Here is an 8,182-nt window from a genome sequence, read left to right on the forward strand (position 1 = left end):
CAAAGCAGGATGCAAAATCCAGAAGCAAAAATCGAATAAACAACAAAGAACACCAATGTCAGATTACACAAAGGTGCTGAGCTCTGTTATGGAAGAAAACATGATAAATAAGATAAAAGGACAAGCAACAAGTCAGGAAAATGTCAGTAACCCAAATAGTAGACTAAACCTAATGCCTTTAAAATGCAAATAACCCCTGAAATAAAGACAGAAGAAGACAAAGAGCCCAGCAGGAAGGTCTACAATGGCTGGAACCAGGAATCCAGGGGAAAAGAATCAGCAGCAGCCAATTTGGGGCACAGTATTGCTGCGGGTGGGGGAGTCTGCCTTGTGTGCACGGGGGTCTCGGTTCTCGGATCCCCCACGAAAGAGTGACAGGAGGACCCGCGCTCACAGAAAGCCAGCCAGAAGGAAGGTGACAGCACAAAGGAGCTTATTAAGGACAGCACAGTCTCAAGGCGGGAGAGGAGGCAGGTCCAGAGCTGGTGACTGCACCCGGGCTGGGGGGGGGGGGGGTCTTTCCTTGTATGTTTGCAGAGGTCACGGGTCTTGGCTGGCGGCGGGGTCTCCGACCCAGGTTGTGTCCCATCATCTAAGGGGCTCCTACTGGTTGGGGTGGGGGTGAAACCCAGTGCACATCTGTGATAATGAAGTCATTGGTGACCCTGGGGCTGAGGTGGAAGAGGAGAGCCTGTGACCTGCACATGTGGGCCCTGGTCTGTCAGCAGCCCTCGCTCTCACCCCTGTTCTCCCTTCCCCTTCCTCCTTCCTCCTTCTCCCCTTCCCCATCGTCCTCCTTCCCCCTCTTCCCCCTTTCCCCCAGCCTTCCTCCCTCTCCCCCACCCCCCTTTGGAAGGCCTGAGGCCAAGATCTTCAAAGCCACAATCAGGATGCTGTGCCCTCAGGCTTCTAAGGTGTCCCCTACTGTCACCGCCCCTGCCTGCAGCTCAGGTCTAACCTGCCTACTTTATCAGTAGGATCCTTTTGATGTAAACAAGAGTCAGCGGTGCAGGTCACTATATCCTGGGGAAAAATCTGCAAGAACGCACACAAAACTGTTCCTCGTGGTTACCACGGACCCTGAGGTGATGAGGCATTTTTACTTTCTAACAACACGCCTTGGCGTAAGGCATGAATGATTTTATAGTGAGTGTGTATCCTAGTGGGCAAAACTGCGACATGTCTACGCACCGGGAAGTGTGAACACCCTGTGATTCGGGTTTTGCTGTCCTCCCTGGAACTCTGCACGCTCATACCTTCGTAGTTCCCAATGAAGCCTGGAAGCTCCCAGCAAGATGTTCCCAGGGGTCTCTCTGGGTGGTGAGACCCCAGAGGGCATGTTCCCAGTGTCACTTTAAAAGTTTCTGGAGGTGCACAGCTCAGCCAATGACCGTGTTTCACCTCCGTAAATAGGAAACAATGTGTTAGGATCAAACACCAGGACGGAAATGCTCAATACGCGTTGTAGGGGGTAGATGCGGCCCACAGAGAACACTCAGTGCACGGGTGGGCCACATGCCAGTCCAGACTCGTGCGTGACTGGAGTGACCCCAAGGCGTCAGGCCACCCAGCCTCACCCCAGAAGAAGGAAGGCTGCGGGCTGGCGAGCCGCGTGCCCCAGAGGCACGCTCTGGCCTGCGGGTGTTGAACGAGGCCCTGTTCACTTCCTTGTCCCGCGTGCTGTAGCCGAGGTGATGGGCATGGGACTGAGCGCCGCTCAGGGCACAGAGAGCACCGGCCCCGCGGGCAGGCGGGCGGAGCCGGGGAGGATGCAGCAGAGCAGCCAAGAGACAGAGGCAACGCCCCCCGGGTGAACCGAGCAGCCAGGTGGAAAGGGCCTCCCTCGGACCCCAGCGCAGCGAATCCTGACAGCGCGGCCACGACACAGGCATAAGGTCACAACCAGGGCCTGGGGTGCGAAGGCCACGGCAGAACTGAAGAAGAACAGGGCAAGCCTCGTGGCCCACGTGCGGGAGCAAGAGAGCTGGGTCGGTGGGGGGAGGTCCCATAGAAGTGGGCGAGGATGCGAGGCCCGCAGAGCTGGAGCAGAGCGGCCAGGGTGCTGTGGGTGAGCGCTGGCCAAGGCGAGCAGGCAGGCGGTGGCGGCCAGCCCCGTGCGGGTCCCCTGGCCCATGACGTCCCGGTAGAGGGCCACAGGTTTGCGCAGGAGGCACTCCCAGGGGCCAGGGCATGGAGGAGGAACATCTGGGTGAGGCAAGCTCCGTGGGGCACAGGCCACACTGCCGCCAGCAGACATGCCAGCACCGAGGCACCGTGTTGGAGATATAGGCAGTGTCCAGCAGCGACAGGTTGGCTAAGAAGTACATGCGGGGGGGTGGAGTAGGGAGTCCAGGACAGTAAGGCTGACGATGCCCAGGTGCCCAACCACAGCCTAGATGTAGACCAGCAGAAATATCTCAAAAAGCAAGGGCCTCGACTCTGTGCCAGCCAGCCCTTCCAGAAGAAACTGGGACCCTAGGGTGTCACTCTCCATCCGCATGGAGCCAGGCACGGAAACTGCAGAGTCTGACTCAGCGTCACATGAGGATCTAAGTCCAAAGGTTCCAATTTACAAGAGGGAGTGGGGAGGAGGGAAGATCCAGAGACAAAGGAGACAGGTTCCAAGCTTAGGACAATGAGACTTGGAATGAAGGAGTGAGGTTAGGCTCGGGAGGCCGGTGGTGAGGTGGAGGCCAGGGGAACAGGAATGGCAACCCCACACCCAGAGAGGTGCGTGACCTGGAAGCCCCGGTGTGCCCTCCTCCCGTGAGGGTGTCAGTCAATCCCCCAGAAACGCCTATCCGAATGCGGAGCCTACACCCTGTAATCATCCGCAACGGTCCCCCTACTTCCCCAGCGCCCACAGAGCAGAGCCCCAACCCGGGATCAGTGATAAGACATTCTTCGGGTCCATCCTTCTGCTCTGGACCTCTCGGTGCCTCCCATGTCACACAGAGTCAAAGCCACAGTCCTGCCCGAGGCCCCCTGGGCCCTCTGTGATACCTCTCTCCTCTCCTCTGTCATCAGGCAACAACTCCGGCAGCTCCGTGCCCCGAATCACATCTGCACATGGACCCGCAGCAGAAGACACCCTGGCCCGTTGCCTGCCTCCGCAGGAGACGGCTCTGCCCTCCCGCCCGCGGCGAACTGACCCCGTTTCTCTGGCTGCTCTCAGGGTGCCAGCCCTGCTAGGCAATCGTTTCACATGTGAACGTACTAAATGCCACGGAATTTTCACCTTAAAATGGCTTATTGTATGTTAAGTCTTCTTGTAAGTTAATGGCTTATTGTATGTACAATACAATACAACAGTCCACCACCCTCAAGAAAAAGAGAAGGCAAAATAAAGGTTTTTCCCGACATACAGAAGCTGAGATCCTTTGTTGTCAGCAGAAAGCCTGCAGTACGAGAAATGCTAAAGAACATTCTCCACGAGGAACGGTGATACCAGATGGGAGCTTGGATCTACGGGCAGTAATGCACAGTTCCAGACACGGGACGTATGTGGGTGAATATAAAATATGTTTTCTCTCTTTAAAATTTCTTTCGACCATAGCAAACCATTTAAAGCAAAAGTATTCACCACATGATGTGGGCTTTGTAACCTCCATAGGGAATGAAATGCACGACAGCAATAGCAGAAAGCACAGGAGTGGGTAATTGGAGGTATACTGTTGTCATGTTCTCATCTTATATGGGAAAGGATTGGAAATTATTTTAACGCAGTCAAATATGTGTTAGAAACCCTAGAACCCTAAATATAAAATCTATACCTATAGAGTGAAATTCTATAAATTACAAAAGGTGGATAAGATATATACCGCGTAGACTCTCATCATAAGAAAGTTTGAGTGGCTGTACCAATAGGCAGAGTAGGCTTCGGGACAAGGGAGATGATGGGATGGAGGATGTTTGCTACTGATAAAGGGGTCACTTTGTGAAGAAAACCTAAATATGTGTGCACTGCTAATAACAGGGCTCCAAAATACATGAAACAAAACTCACACAAAAGAAAGGAGAAATAGATGAATCCACAAGTGGAGAAACATTTTCACACTCCTTTTGCATAATTGATAGAACAATATTGCAGAAAATCAGACATAGAAGAGCATTAAAAGCTAAATACATAGTGGGAAAGAAATAATGAAGATAGGAGCAGATGTGAATAAAATGTTAAATGGACAAACAGTAGAGAAAAATCCATGAAACTGAAAGCGTTAAAAAAAAATACCAAATATCTTCTCCCCTTCTGTAGGTTCTCTTTGAGTTTTGTTGACTCTTTCCTTTGCTGTGCAAAAGCTTCGTATCTTGCTGAAGTCCCAATAGTTCATTTTTGCTTTTGCTTCTCTTTCCTTCATGAATGTATCTTGCAAGAAGTTACTGTGGCCAAGTTCAAAAAGGGTGTTGCCTGTGTTCTCCTCTAGGGTTTTGATGGAATCTTGTCTCACATTTAGATCTTTCATGCATCTTGAGTTTATCTTTGTGTATGGTGCAAGAGATTGGTCTAGTTTCATTCTTCTCCATGTGGATGCCCAATTTTCCCAGCACCATTTACCTCAAATCTGGCATCAAGATAAGAAGCTTCTGCACAGCAAAAGAAACAGTCAACAAAACTCAAAGACAACCTGCAGAATGGGAGAAGATATTTGCAAATGACATATCAGATAAAGGGCTAGTTTCCAAGATCTATAAAGAACTTATTAAACTCAACAGCAAAGAAACAAACAATCCAATCATGAAATGGGCAAAAGACATGAAGAGAAATCTCACAGAGGAAGACATGGACATGGCCAACATGCACATGAGAAAATGCTCGGCATCACTTGCCATCAGGGAAATACAAATCAAAACCACAATGAGATCCCACCTCACACCAGTGAGAATGGGGAAAATTAACAAGGCCGGAAACCACACATGTTGGAGAGGATGCGGAGAAAGGGGAACCCTCCTGCACTGTTGGTGGGAATGGGAACTGGTGCAGCCACTCTGGAAAACTGTGTGGAGGTTCCTCAAAGAGGTAAAAATAGACCTGCCCTACGACCCAGCAATTGCCCTGCTGGGGATTTACCCCAAAGATACAGATGCAGTGAAACGCCGGGACACCTGCACCCCGATGTTTCTAGCAGCAATGTCCACAGTAGCCAAACTGTGGAAGGAGCCTCGGTGTCCATCGAAAGATGATGGATAAGGAAGATGTGGTCTATGTATACAATGGAATATTCCTCAGCCATTAGAAACGACAAATACCCCCGTTTGCTTCGACGTGGATGGAACTGGAGGGTATTATGCGGAGTGAAATAACTCACTCAGAGAAGGACAAACATATGGTCTCATTCATTTGGGGAATATAAAATACAGTGAAAGGGAATAAACGGGAAAGGAGAAAAAAATGAGTGGGAAATATCAGGGAGGGAGACAGAACGTGAGAGACTCCAAACTCTGGGAAATCAACTAGCAGTGCTAGAATGGGGGTGCCTGGGTGACAGACACTGAGGGAGGCACTTGATGGGATGAGCACTGGGTGTTATTCTATGTGTTGGCAAATTGAACGCCAATAAAAAATAAATTTATATTAAAAAAATACCAAGAGGGACAGCCCCATGGCGGAGCGGTTTAGCGTCACCTGCAGCCCAGGGTCTGATTCTGGAGACCTGGGAGTCCCATGTCGGGCTCCCTGCATGGAGCCTGCTTCTCCCTCTGCCTGTGTCTCTGCCTCTCTCTCTCTCGCTCATGAATAAACAAAATCTTTAAGAAAAAACAAGAAAACGGATTTTTTAAAAAAAGAATGTAACCAGGGATTATCAAGAATACTATTTGTGGATACGTTTCTCAACATAGAGAAAATGGACAAATTCTTTGAATAACACAAATTACCTAATCTTCTTCGAGAAGAAATAGAAAACCTGAATATCCCCAAGTCTATGAGAGAAATGGAACAGAAAACTCCAGGCCCACATGGCTTTACTGGCAGATACAACCAAATACTTAACGGAGAAATATTACCAATCCTATCCAAATTCTTTCAGAAAGCAGAGGAGGGGAAACCCTTCCCAAATCATTTTATGAGGGCAGCATTACACAGCACTAACACCAGATGAAGACATTGCTAAGAAAAGAAAACCTTGGATCAAAGTCCTTCATGAAGTGACACAGAAAAAACTTGATTAAATATTAGCTAATTCAGTCCAACAATATATAAAGAGGATCATACAATCGTGACCTTATCCCAAGAATGAAAGATTGGTTATCACCAGAAAAATAAAATCAGGGTCATTCATCATATTAAGAAAACAAAGGAGAGAGAACATGCCATCATTTCAATAGATGCAGAAGAAATGCATTAGACACAATCCAGCAACCACTCAGGAGAAACGCTCTCAGAGAACTAGGCCTGGAGGGAAACTTTCTTAATCTGATAAAGGGAATCTACAAAAATAAACTCAGAATGGAGGAAAGACCTTAATGTGAGACAGGAATCCACCCCAATCCTGGAGGAGGACACAGGCAGCGACCTCTGTGACCTCGGCCACAGCTACTTCTTGCTAGACACGTCTCCAGAGGCAAGGGAGACAACAGCAGAAGTGAACTGCTGGGGCTTCATCGGGATAAAAAGCTTCTGCACAGCAAAGGAAACAGTCCACAAAACCGAAAGGCAACCATCAGAACGGGAGAAGATGTTTGTCGGTGTCATAGCAGATAAAGGGCTAGTCTCCAAGATCTATAAAGAACTTCTGGAACTCGACACCCACAGAACACATAATCCAATTGAGACATGGGCAGAAGACATGAACAGACTTTTCTTCAAAGAAGACCTACACATTATGTACACAATGGAATATTCCTCAGCCATTAGAAACGACAAATACCCACCATTTGCTTTGTCGTGGGTGTACCTGGAGGGTATGATGCTGAGTGAAGTAAGTCAATCGGAGAAGGACAAACAGTGTATGTTCTCATTCATTTGGGGAATATAAATAATAGTGAAAGGGAATATAAGGGAAAGGAGAAGAAATGTGTGGGAAGTATCAGAAAGGGAGACAGAACATAAAGACTCAACTCTGGGAAACGAACTAGGGGTGATGGAAGGGGGGAGGGCGGGGGGTGGGGGTGACTGGGTGACGGGCACTGAGGGGGCACTTGACGGGATGAGCACTGGGTGTTATTCTATATGTTGGCAAATTGAACACCAATAAAAATTAAATTTACAAAAAAAAAAAAGAAGATCTACACATGGTCCGCAGACACATGAAAGAATGCTCCACCTCACTCGGGGTCAGGGAACTACAAGCCAAAGGCACGACGAGACACCACCTCACAGTGGTCAGAAGGGCTAAAATTAATGAGTCAGGAAACAAGCATGTGGAGGGAGGCAGAACCTCTTACCCTGTTGACGGGAAAGCAGCTGGTGCAGCCACTCTGGAAAACAGTGTGGGGGTCCTCAAAAGGTAACACATAGAGCTACCCTATGACCCACGAATTGCACCACTCGGTACTTGTCCCAAAGATACAAACATAGTGATCCGAAGGGACACCTGTACCCCAGTGTTTATAGCAGCAGTGTCCTCAAGAGCCAAGCTGTGGGGGCAGCCCAGATATCTATTGACAGACAAATGGACAATATATATGCATTATATATAGAGAGAGACGCGCACGCACACACCATGGATGACTACTCGGCCATCAAAAAAGGAAATCTTGCCTTTGCCATTTGCAACAACGTGGATGGACCTAGAGGGTATGATGCTAAGCAAAATAAGTCAGAGAAAGACAATTATCATCATATGATCTCACTCGTACGGGGAACTTAACACACAACACACAGGATCATAGGGGAGGGGAGGGAACCGATAAAACAAGATGAAATCTCCCCCTGCCTATGTCCCTGTGCCCTCTCTGTGTCTCTCACGAATACACATATAGAATCTTAAAAAAAAAAAAAAAAAAAGGATTCTTGGGCCCTGACATAGGACATCCCATCGATACTATCAACTACCTTGCTTGATGTCCTTACAACAGTAAATTCAAAATCTAAACTTTAGATGTGTGTGTACTGCACATTGTTTCCCAGTCCAAGTATGTTGGATGTGCATTTGCTGGGCCACACACCAATTCTCAAGAAATCTGAAAGTTAAGAATCCAAATTTCACCGAGTATGCCTCTGACCAGCCGTACCTTGTTCTTC

At 48.5% G+C, this 8,182-nt stretch overlaps 1 pseudogene; it reads right to left on the bottom strand.

Moving 5' to 3' along the window:
- Window positions 1-1,717: 1,717 nt before the first annotated feature.
- LOC121482545 lies at window positions 1,718-2,327 on the bottom strand (annotated as a pseudogene).
- Window positions 2,328-8,182: the final 5,855 nt, after the last annotated feature.

Source organism: Vulpes lagopus, chromosome X (genome assembly GCF_018345385.1).
Source record: "Vulpes lagopus strain Blue_001 chromosome X, ASM1834538v1, whole genome shotgun sequence".
Classification (NCBI taxonomy): Eukaryota; Metazoa; Chordata; class Mammalia; order Carnivora; family Canidae; genus Vulpes; species Vulpes lagopus.